Source organism: Physeter macrocephalus, chromosome 4 (assembly GCF_002837175.3).
Source record: "Physeter macrocephalus isolate SW-GA chromosome 4, ASM283717v5, whole genome shotgun sequence".
Lineage (NCBI taxonomy): Eukaryota > Metazoa > Chordata > Mammalia > Artiodactyla > Physeteridae > Physeter > Physeter macrocephalus.
The window spans coordinates 38,627,915-38,639,489 of NC_041217.1; the positions used below are offsets into that span (position 1 = coordinate 38,627,915).

At 46.2% G+C, this 11,575-nt stretch overlaps 1 long non-coding RNA gene across 1 annotated transcript in view; it reads right to left on the reverse strand.

Annotated features, from left to right (window-relative positions):
• Positions 1-6,505: 6,505 nt before the first annotated feature.
• The window catches only part of LOC114485999 (uncharacterized), an 8,284-nt gene continuing 3,214 nt past the window's right edge, over positions 6,506-11,575 (reverse strand). Inside the window, exons 2-3 of the long non-coding RNA XR_003679241.2 lie at positions 8,447-8,545; positions 6,506-6,763 (exon numbers count right to left, since the gene is read on the reverse strand). This is a non-coding gene — a long non-coding RNA (uncharacterized lncRNA). The remainder of the gene's footprint in view (positions 6,764-8,446; positions 8,546-11,575) is intronic.

Consider the following 11,575-nt stretch of genomic DNA (forward strand, 5'->3'; position numbering starts at 1 on the left):
TGTGGTGAAAAGGGAACCCTCCTGCACTGTTGGTGGGAATGTAAATTGATACAGCCACTCTGGAGAACAGTATGGAGGTTCCTTAAAAAACTAAAAATAGAACTACCATATGACCCCGCAGTCCCACTACTGGGCATATACCCTGAGAAAACCATAATTCAAAAAGAGACATGTACCACAATATTCAATGCAGCACTATTTACAATAGCCAGGACATGGAAGCAACCTAAGTGCCCATTGACAGATGAATGGATCAAGAAGATGTGGCACGTATATACAATGGAATATTACTCAGCCATAAAGAGAAAAAGTTATTTGTAGAGGGGTGGATGGACCTAGAGTCTGTCATACAGAGTGAAGTAAGTCAGGAAAAAAGAAGCAAATACCATATGCTAACACATATATATGGAATCTAAAAAAAAAGAAAAAACGTGGTACTGATGAACCTAGTTGCAGGCCAGGAATAAAGAGATAGACATAGAAAATGGACTTGAGGACATGAGGTGGGAGGGCGAAGCTGGGGCGAAGCGAGAGTATCATCGACATACATACACTACCGAATGTAAAATAGTTGGCTGGTGGGAAGCAGCCGCATAGCACAGGGAGATCAGCTTGGTGCTTTGTGACCACCTAGAGGGGTGGGATAGGGAGGGTGGGAGGGAGGCTCAAGAGGAAGGGGATATGGGGCATGCATATGCATACGGCTGATTCACTTTGTTGTGCAACATCAAATAACACAGTACTGTGAAGCAATTATACTCCAATAAAGATCTATTAAAAACAAAAAAAAAAAGCCTAAGCATAACAAGCAGAGTGAAAGATGGATTGGAAACAGTGGGGACTGAAAGCAAGGAATCTAGTTAGCCAGTTACTGGAATATTCTAGGTGAGAGAAAGCTAGGGCAGTGGCAGGGGAGATGGAAAAGAGAGCAGGATACAGGAGGCCTTGCTGAGACAGAAGCAGCAAGAACTGCCAGCCAGTTGAATGTGGGATGTGAGGAAAGGGAAGAATAAAAGGACGAATCTCCTAATACAGTGTTGGGAGAGACCTTAAAAATCAGCTAGATCAAGTCTGAAAACCAAACTTGGAATACCTTCTTCAACAAAGCCATCATACACACATGCCCAGTGTATGTGGGATACAATGTGTTTTTCTCTCTCCCTTTCCTTTTTCAGGAGTAGGGCACACACCAGGGTCGGATAACAGAAGATTCCACAACTGTTCTGTGCAGGGATTCGGGGGTATCGCCGCAGGGCCAGTTTCATGGGTGTGTGACCCATGTGGTCACACAGGGACCTGTGCCTAGGGGGCCCCATGTTTGGCTTAATGCTCTTCTGTTGCTCCCTTGGAATTCTTCCTAATTTCTGAACAAGAAGCCCTGCATTTTCATTTCGTGCTGGGTCCTGCAGACTATGTGGCTGGTCCTGGGCCTGTGGCAGTTGCTGCTGGGAAGAGAGTCAGAGGTGAGGGTTAGATAACCCAGTCTGTCTACAGGCTCTGAAATGCGAGGGCAGCCAGGGTTGAAATGAGCGTGGATGAGAAGGGTGTGGATCATAAGGGTCGCAGCCTATCTCACAGGTTTGCTGTGAATGTTAAGTGAGCAAATGTATGTAAAGGGCTCGGAACAGTGTCTGGCACGTAGTGATTGCTATGTGCATGTTTGGTGTTAGTATTATTCCCTGCCTGCATGGATTCCTCGCTTGACAGCCCCAGGTTGATTATTCACAGGGTCACAGTTAACTTCTCATTTTTACATTGTTAGCCTGGCACTCACCATCCAGCCCTAGGCTTATGATTGTCTTTCGGGGAAAAAAATCCAACAATAATAAATATCACAATAAGTAAACGTGTGATCTCACATCCTCTCATCCTTAATGTAGCTAAATAGTGCTTCAGGCTGCGTCTGTCCATGTGGGATGTGTGTCTGTGTGTGTCTTTGTGTCTGAGAGGAAGCTTTTTTTTTTTTTTTTTTAAATCTTAACTCAATTAATTAGGGGTTCTCTCTGGTGGTTTAATTTTTTTCTTTACCTGCCTTTTTTGTTCATATAGAAAAGACTCTTGAACCACCTGCTTCCTCCCTCCCTCCACTTGTCCTCAGATCCCCAAGGGGAGGGCAGGATCTAAAGGAAGGACTAGTCACTATTGTCATCATGATAATGGCTCCCTGCCCCACTTCCCTCCACGCCCATCTGAGTCCCCAGAGCCTGTAAAGTGCTCAACCTTTGTCCTTAAAGTACAGCTCCTTTTACTGGCGGTAAAAAATTAAAATACTGGCCCGACACCTCCATTCTGTGAGCAGTTGTCCTGATCAAAGTCTGGAAGCTGTTCCCCCTGCTCTCTCCTAATCTTAGATGGTCCCAAGCCATTCCCAGGAAGACGGAGCTCTCTCTTAACTATCCTGGGGTTTCAAGTCTATGGAGGACTGCATATTTTTTCCTTAGCAGAAATAGTTGTGGTTTTTCCTAACAACTTTGCAAGTTCCCCATAGAGTTGGAAATTCCCTTCCTGGTTACAGCTTTTAATGGATGCACAAGAAGCCTGGTCTGGTCCTATCTTTCCTGCTGTGTGACTCTAGGAAGTCAGCTTAAAGTCTCTGGGCCTCAGATTACAAGGATTTCCTAGATTAGGACGGATTGAAGGCTGAAAAGGGAAGGGTTTATTTTTGGAGGACCCTGGGAGAAGGGATTTACAAACTTCTCTGTGGTGAGAATAGCCAATTGGGGAACTACCAACACACTTAGATTCCTCTTCTTGAAAAAAAAATGAGTTTAATAATTTCCATTGCTAATTCCTATCCCTTACCCTCACCTCCATGCCTGCCTCCACCCTCAGCTGTTGACTGATAGCGTAGATAAGCTGTACTCTCCCCCGCTCCCACTTATACACACACTTCTGGGAGGCCTTAGATAAATAGGAGGCAGAGGAAAGCCTGAGGAACTATTATTATCATTATGATGATCATTATGCTTTCAGCATGAGAAACAGGAAGTGAAACTGACTAAAATGCCCAATGATAAATGTATAGCCCCATCTCCTCAGCCAGACCTAAAGGCCAAGAAGCCAGCCAAAGAAAACTGTGGTCCCACCACAGGCTCTATCAACCTCCAGTGTGTGTGTGTGTGTGTGTGTGTGTGTGTGTGTGTGTGTGTGTGTGTGTGTGTGTGTGTGTGTGTGTGTGTGTGTGTGTGTTACAAGGAGTGTCTTTAAATAACTAGTTTCCAGGACTTGTGATCTTTCCACCTTATTCTAATGCCCATGCTTCCTCTTTCATGTGATATCCTCAGGGTCCTTCCTTACTACTTCCTTCCCCATTTCCTAGAGAGAGCTTCCAAAGGCTGTCAGATGTTAAAGGACACGTCCAGTGATTAATTGGTTCCTCTACACACACCTTATCTGCTGAGGCCAGGTCTGAGCCTGATGCTTTTCTCTGGAGCCTGTTTTGTCCCCACAGCAGACATTCCCTGAGCCAGAGGCCTTTCTTCCCTCTCCCTTCAGGGGAGCTATGTTTCCTCTTCTGGCCTGGCTGCCTGACACTCCATCTGCTTGGCTGATTATCCACATCCTTTGTCTTTTTCAGGAATCGATTATGGATAAACGGTAGTCGGAAAACAGGGCATGGGGCCATGTAATTACCCCACGTTGACATTGCCATTCGCAGCACCAGGGCCCCTGGAAACGCTGAAAAACAGTAGAAATGACCTGATTTTCACTGCCTTGTTAGCTCAGCTTCCCAGGGAGAAAAGAGCAGACAGCTGTGTGGGAAGTAAATGGAGCAAGCTGGTGTTTTGGAAATACCCCTGCATTTGGACAATGTTCTGAAAACTGCAGAGGGAACAGAAGAGAAAAGGCTTCAGGACAAGGAGCAGGGAGAGGAAGAGAGAGTAGGATGCTCAGCTCTTGTTCTCCTCCCAACACCTTTAATGGCTTTTGGACCAAGATCTTGATCCAGAGGAATAGATTGTTGGAATTTTGGTTTGGGAAAAAATAACCATCTTAGTTTCACTGCCATTTTTTCCAAGCCTAGAACAGGGTCCAGTGGAGCCCATCCAGGGCTGGCATGGGGGTGAGGTCACAGCAGGGTAACTGATGGGAGAAGAAACTCTAGGATAGAGCCTTATGCCCCAAGCTGTCTATCTTTGGGTGGCCCCTGTTCCCTGCTCAGGAAAGTATGGTGCCTAGGAAGACAGGGTTGGATCCCAGCTTCCTGCCTTCAAATTCCCACTCCAGTCCTTACTTTAAGTCACTTAAACACACTGGGCCTCAATTTCCTCATCTGGGTCCCCCGAAAGGATATTAGTAACACCTGCCTTGTAGGGTTGTTCTGGGGATTGATTAACACATGGCGAGCACTTAGACCCATGTCAGGAACATAGGAAGTGCTTGATCAATTGGCGTGATTATTATGACTTTTATTTGTCTTTCCCTGAGTGCCAGGCACCATCTTCCATTCCATCTGCCCAGCAAAAAATAAGCGACATATTCTGTGGCAGGCACTGGACAGTCATTAGGGACGGACAAGAAGTTTGCAGGAGGCTTCACTGCCTGCCAGGTCTCTGTTCTTTCTTAACACAGTGCGGAGCACACAACAGGCAGTGTCATCTTGACTCCAGTCTCCCTGGGTCCTTGCCCCCGGTCCTTGCCTGTTCACCTTCATTTGCTTCTTCTGCTGCCCTGCTCTTTCTTTTCCCAGCTCTGTAGAAGATGGTCCCAGGTGTCCCAGCCCAGGCCACGCTGGAGTCCGGCCAGGCGCTTCCCCGACTCATCCTGGTGAGGAAGCCCACTATCTCCCTTTCCAGGACCTGGGTTCCCCACACACTCCCTGAGGAAGCTGGAGGAGGGCCGCTTGGCTCTGTAATCACCACACTTCTTGGTGGTAAACAAGAACCAGATTCCTGGGGAGTGACGCAGGAAGGAGCTCAGTGGCCGAGGCAGCTGCGATCACACCGAGACTTGAAGAAACACCTCTGCTTGGGCCCTGACCTGTCTGGGGAAGGCCCAGGGGAAGGCTGCCCACACACAGCTCTTTGCTACCCTTCCTATTGACAGGGGCTTTTGCACCAGATGGCTCTGCAGACACAAGGGGGGCAGCCAGTGGGCCCAGATTCGGAGGCCTCCCCCAACAGAACTGGGGAGCATAGCCCCATCTCTCCTCTTCCAGGATTGGTCTCACCCTCTTCCCTGATCTATACCCAGCTCCCACCCCAGGCCATCATCGCTCACTTCCTATCCCTTCCCTCACCGATGCTGGGAGAAGCCTCAGACTCCGGAGGATGCCCTGATCCCAGGGAGCACCGAGTAAAGGCTGCACTGCAGGCTGGCATGGCCATGAGCTATCCAAGCCTTTTGACTTTGGGTAACATGGCTGATCCAGGGCTTCCCTCTTGACAGTGTGACTTTGGAGTTTAGGATCTGGTGTCCTGGGGTTTAGGCCAAACACAGTCCATGCTAGTTCTTAAGCGAAAAGCTGGACTGGCTCAAACACCTCTGGACGGATGCACGAGAAAATGGGGCAGAGAACTGGGTGGCTGGGAGAGAGCCGTTTACTATGTGTCCTTTGGGGCTTTTGCATTGTGTACCATGTTCACGTACTAAAGCAGGGGTCCCCAACCCCCGGGCCACGGACCGATACTGTTCCGTGGCCTGTTAGGAACCGGGTCGCACAGCAGGAGGTGAGCCGTGGCAAGAAAGCTAAGCTTCATCTGTGTTTAGAGCTGCCCCCCATCGCTCGCGTTACCGCCTGAGCTCCGCCTCCTGTCAGCATTATGCTGAGTTGTATAATTATTTCATTATATATTACAATGTAATAACAATAGAAATAAAGTGCACAATAAATGTAATGAGCTTGAATCATCCCGAAACCAACCCCCCTCCCACCGGTCTACGGAAAAATTGTCTTCCATGAAACCGGTCCCTGGTACCAAAAAGTTTGGGGACCGTTGTATTAAAGGTTCAGAGAGACAGAGAGAGAGAGAGAGAGAAAGATGGAATATTCTGTAATTTTGTAAATCTTCTACCTGTTGAATATAGGGAAGAGTCCTTTGTCAAGGCAGAAGAGACAGTGAGGCAGCTGCATTGGGGAGGCCTCATCTGGGTCCGACTTCAGGCTTAGAAGGGGCTGTCAGAGGCAGGTGGCTGCTTGGGGGAGATTTTCCAAGTGTCTGAACGGCTTGGAATCTTGCACTAAAAGGTGACACGTTGCTGAGTGCAGTGATCCAGGAGGAAGGAGGGGGGACCTGTGACCCCTCTAGGCCTGGAAGGCCACTCTCCCATCTCATGGACAGTTAAGCCCCTCCATACCAGAGAGGTCGACACAGGCGGGTCATTCGGCTACCTTTGCACTGGGAGCCAACACCAGGGGGCTGGCCTGAACCAGCACCCGAGGGGCCCAGTGTCCTTCCTGGTAGATGCCAGAAACTGTCTCCAATTTCCAGGTAATGTGTATTAGTCTCAGTACATTTGTTTCTTTATTTTATTTTTTAAAATATTTATTTATTTATTTTTGGCTGTGTTGGGTCTTTGCTGCTGCGCGCGGGCTTTCTCTAGTTGTGGCATGCAGGTTTTCTCTAGTTGCGGTGAGCGGGGGCTCCTCTTCGTTGCGGTGCGCGGGCTTCTCATTGCAGTGGCTTCTCTTGTTGCGGAGCATGGGCTATAGGCGCTCGGGCTTCTGTAGTTGTAGCACGCGGGCTCAGTAGTTGTGGCACACGGGCTTAGTTGCTCTGCAGCATGTGAGATCTTCCCGGACCAGGGCTCAAACCCACGTCCCCTGCATATTGGCAAGCGGATTCTTAACCACAGGGGAGTCCCCATTTTTTTCTTTAAAAACATTTCTTTCTTTTTTGTTCTAAGTTCTTGCATTTATATCATGTGTTGAAGTTTGCACAGCACTTTCACATAGTATTACCAATGGCTCCCTGTTGCCCAAAGTCCAAAGCCTTAGTGGAATCTCTAGCCCTTAAATCTGCTTTTCGCCTCACATCTTGACACTCTCCCCTGCACACCCTACATTCCAGCCTGTGCTGACCACCTGCTGCTCCCAAACAGGCTGTGCAATTTCTCATCTCCCTTTGCTCCATTGTTTTGTGTTACCCCTTTCTCCTCCTATGCCTGGAGAATTCTTGCCCATATTTAGATCCCTAGGTCAAATGTCATTTCTTTGGTGAGAACTTTCTAGATGACTCTCTCCTGTTTGTGAGCCCTGAAGACCCATACTTAAACCCTCTCAAGGCCACACCCATTAGGATGGCTATTACCAAAAACAAAACCCCAAAATCCTAGAAAATAACAAGTGTTAGCTAAGTGGAGAAATTGGAACCCTTATGCATTGCTGATGGGAATGTAAAATGATGCAGCTGCTATAGAAAATAACATGGCAGTTCTTAAAGAATTTCACATAGAATTAGCATAGGATGCAGCAATTCAACTTCTGGGTATATACCTAAAAGAACTGTAAGCAGGGACTCAAACAGATATTTGTACACCCATGTTCATAGCATCATTATTCACAATAGCCAAAGGGTGAAAGCAAACCAGGTGTCCATCAAGAAGGATGAGTGAATAAATAAAAGGTGGTATATATATATATATATATATATATATATATACATATATATATATACATATAAATATATATACACAATGGTACAGCCTTAAAAAAAAGAAGGAAATTCTGACACATGCTACGACGTGAATGAACCTTAAATACATTATGCTAAGTAAAACAAGCCAGTCATAAAAAGACAAATACTGTATGATTTCACTTACATGAGTTTCCTAGAGTAGTCAAATCCATAGAGACAGAAAGTGGAATGGTGGTTGCCAGGGACTGGGAGGAGGATGGGAGTGAGGAGTTATTATTTAATGAGTTCAGAGAGCTAATTTAGGAAGATGAAAAGTTCTGGAGATGGATGGTGGTGATGGCTGCACAACAGTGTGAGTGTACTTAATGCCTCTGAACCAGTTAAAAGTTAAAATGATACATTTTATGTTATGTATATACATAACCATCAGCATTTACATATATATGTAAATATATATATATGTAGTTTCTCAAGGCACCCAAGGTCCGTCAGGGTCCTCTGAGCATTCCTATGCCCAGGACAATACTTGACCTTAACTGGTGCTCCGTCAATGTTTGTGGATATGAAAGGGGGTGCAAAGTTGATGGTGGGGGTCAGGTGCAGGTACCAGGCTGGCCCACATGCCAACTTATCTCTTCCAGCACAACCAATTTTCTCCTGTACCTACTGCTCCAGTGAAGGGAGGGTTCTAGACATCTATCCAAAGCTGTGGGGAGACCCCTTGCCAGCATCAATGAGCGAGCTTCCAGGAATAAGCGGGACTTGCCTGCAACATGTACTATATAGGTCACACAAAAGGAAGAACTTCCTTTCACGATATAGTGAGACACCGGAAGTTCTGAGAGCCTAAAGTTTTTAAGGTCACACACCTACTTGTCTACATGTAGGTGTGGTCTTTTGAGAAAGTTGACAGATCAGGTGGTCTTCATAGGTCCTTTTCATCTCTACAATATTACAGTTTTCAGAACCTAAGGAGAAACATGGGGAAAAAAGTTAGCTCCCACCTCTGTCATTTAATGAGCAAAAACAAAACAAAATGTGGGTTGTACCACGTGTACCTCATATATTTAGGTAATTTCTCCAAAGCTTATACATCCTAGGATCATAAATTCATTACTGCTTAAATGACTTTATTCATTGCCTTTAACTCTCTGTCTTGGAGGAAGAGTGTTTGGAATCTGAGTAAGATGCAGGTTGCAGACTGTTTCCTTCTCCTGAGCCATGCACACAGGCTGGGATGGCTTCCCCAGAGTGGCCTGGCAGGTGTCAGGTAGCTGGACAACTTACAGGAGCATTTAGGAACATGGACTCTGACACGTGTGGAAACAGCATGAGTTTTGAATTCCAGCTCTTCTGCTCTAGTGTGATGACTTTGGCCAGGTATTTAACCTTTCTGAGCCACAGTGCTTTCAATGATTGGAATAGCAGAAATAATACTAAGTACAGCCTGTCGAGAGGATTGAAGGAGATGATTGGTATGAATGTAACTGCTGCATAATAACTACTCCACAGAGGCCAATCAGTATGTGTCAGTAACAGCTCAAAACTTGGCACGGGAATATTAATCTAGGCAATATTATCTCCGCCTTCATTATACAAAAAGAATGCAGAGGTGCAGTTATTACAGTAGTAAGTGGTAGAGGTGGGATCTGAACCCAGGATTTGATTCCACCATGTTCTGCTGACTCAAAATTATGGTCTCATGGGAAGCTGTTTATTCTTATACACTTAGGAAATCTCTACCCAGTCCACACACACACACACACACACACACACACACACACACACACACACATCTCTTCCTACCTTTCCTACCTTCCCACTCCCATTTACTCATCTTAAGTGAGGGATGGAAAAAAATTCCAGGGGTCAGCAGGTTACCAGACAAAGACCAATGACCCTTTGGGTTGACACAACCTGGTTGTGTTCCTGGATGGCAAATCTCCTTTACCTTTCTCCCTTCCCCATCTCACTATCCAGGCTGAATGCTCACCTGAATTGCAATTGACATGCCAGATACAGGCTAGACTGGAGGGGCAAAGGTTTTAATACGGGACAACAGTCTTGGGCTATCTTGACTACGGTGGAATAGTTACCCCTTTCCTCTCCATTTCCCGTACTAAGGCACAGAATTTACAGTTAGGCAACCTGTAGTCTTAATGAGTCCCGTTTTCCATTCCTTTGGACCAGGTCATGTCTGTCGATGTGCAGAGGCTAAGTTTCTGTTCCCCCTTAGGTACTTCCTTCTTTCTCTTCCCATTCCCATTCTTCCCCTCTGCTCTGGATGCTCCCTGCTGTGGCATTAAACAGTCAAAGGATGGGGTGCAGATAAGGGCATTGGGGTGAGGGAGCAGAGCATTTCTTCCCCTCTGAGATGTCCTCACATACGGCATTGCCCACAATATTTACTTTGGGTAAAATTTCTTTCTGTGGATCAGTCCCTAGCGCTTTCAGAGATTTCAGAAATTTTGTGACAAATAATTCTTATATATCTGTCATTTTTGCTCTGGAGAATTTCTCAATCTCTCAAAGAAAAACTAGCCTATAAGATGAAGACTGCTTATCTCTCCCAGGCCTCAAGTCATTTTCCTTTCCAAGAGTGAGCTTTCAGTGAAGAGAGCTTTTCCTGTGAATCATGCTGCCTTCTGCAGTATTTTGTGTGCCCCAGCAATAGATACAAAGGCCACTTTATCTGTGTGCATATATCTATCCAACAGCTTGCGGATGATCGTATTTCATCAAGAGCGTGTTATCTGAAAATTTGCAGGAAATTCACCTCCATAGATTTTCACCCCTTGTCATCCATTCATAATGCCATATCACAGCAAAATAGGAAATTTTTACTCTCTGATGGTGGAAGGCAGGACAGGGGAAGCCTTGAGAAGAGATATTGCCATGGATTCACAAGTAATCCTATCATATAACCCAGCCATGCAAATTAACACAGACCTATACTCTGTAACAGATTAGGTCAAGATTGAAGGAAATTGAGGTGTGGGAGATTTAAAGTTTACCTAAAATGGAAAGTATAGGCCATACCTCTTTAGGTCATTCCTGCCCAGAAATGGCAAGATACCATATTTCGGACATCAAGAAGGATATGTGGGTGTATGTCTGCTTAGGATTTAGAGTGGGGTCCATGAAAATGGACTTTGGGTCAGAAAGACCTGGGTTCTGTGCTTTGTTAACTATGTACCCCTAGGAAAGTTATTCAATTTCTCTAGGACTAAGTTTCCTCATTTTTAAAATAGATAAATGAGGATAACAGTACATATCTCATAGGGTTGTATAATAGTTAGAATGGGATTTGGATGTGAGTGATAGAAAACTTAGAACATCAGTTGCTGTAAAAAGAAGGACATTTATTTCTATTTCATATAAAGGCTGGGTAAGTTGTTTAGGACTGATACGATGGATCCAGGCTCCATCTTCTATCCATACTCCATGGATAGAAGGACATAGACTCTTTCTATCCTTTTGCTCTGTCATCCTCAACCTGTGGCCTCCAATTCATGATTCAAGATGGCTGCTCAAGCTCCAGCCATTACAGTTAAAAAAAAAGAATTTATTTATTTATTGGCTGCATTGGGCCTTAGTTGCTGCACGTGGGCTCTTCGCTGCAGTGCTCGGGATTCTCTCTAGTTGTGGTGCACGAGGGATCCAGAGCTCGGGCTCAGTAGTTGTGGCGCGCGGGTTAGTAATGCCCTGCGGCATGTGGGATCTTAGTTCCCCAACCAGGGATTGAACTGGCGTCCCCTGCATTGCAAGATGGATTCTTAACCACTGGACCACCAGGGAAGTTCGTCCAGCCATTACATTTTTTTTTTTTTTTTGTGGTATGCGGGCCTTCCTCTGTTGTGGCCTCTCCCGTTGCGGAGCACAGGCTCCGGACGCGCAGGCTCAGCGGCCATGGCCCACGGGCCCAGCCGCTCCGCGGCATGTGGGATCCTCCCAGACCGGGGCGCGAACCCGGTTCCCCTGCATCGGCAGGCGGACGC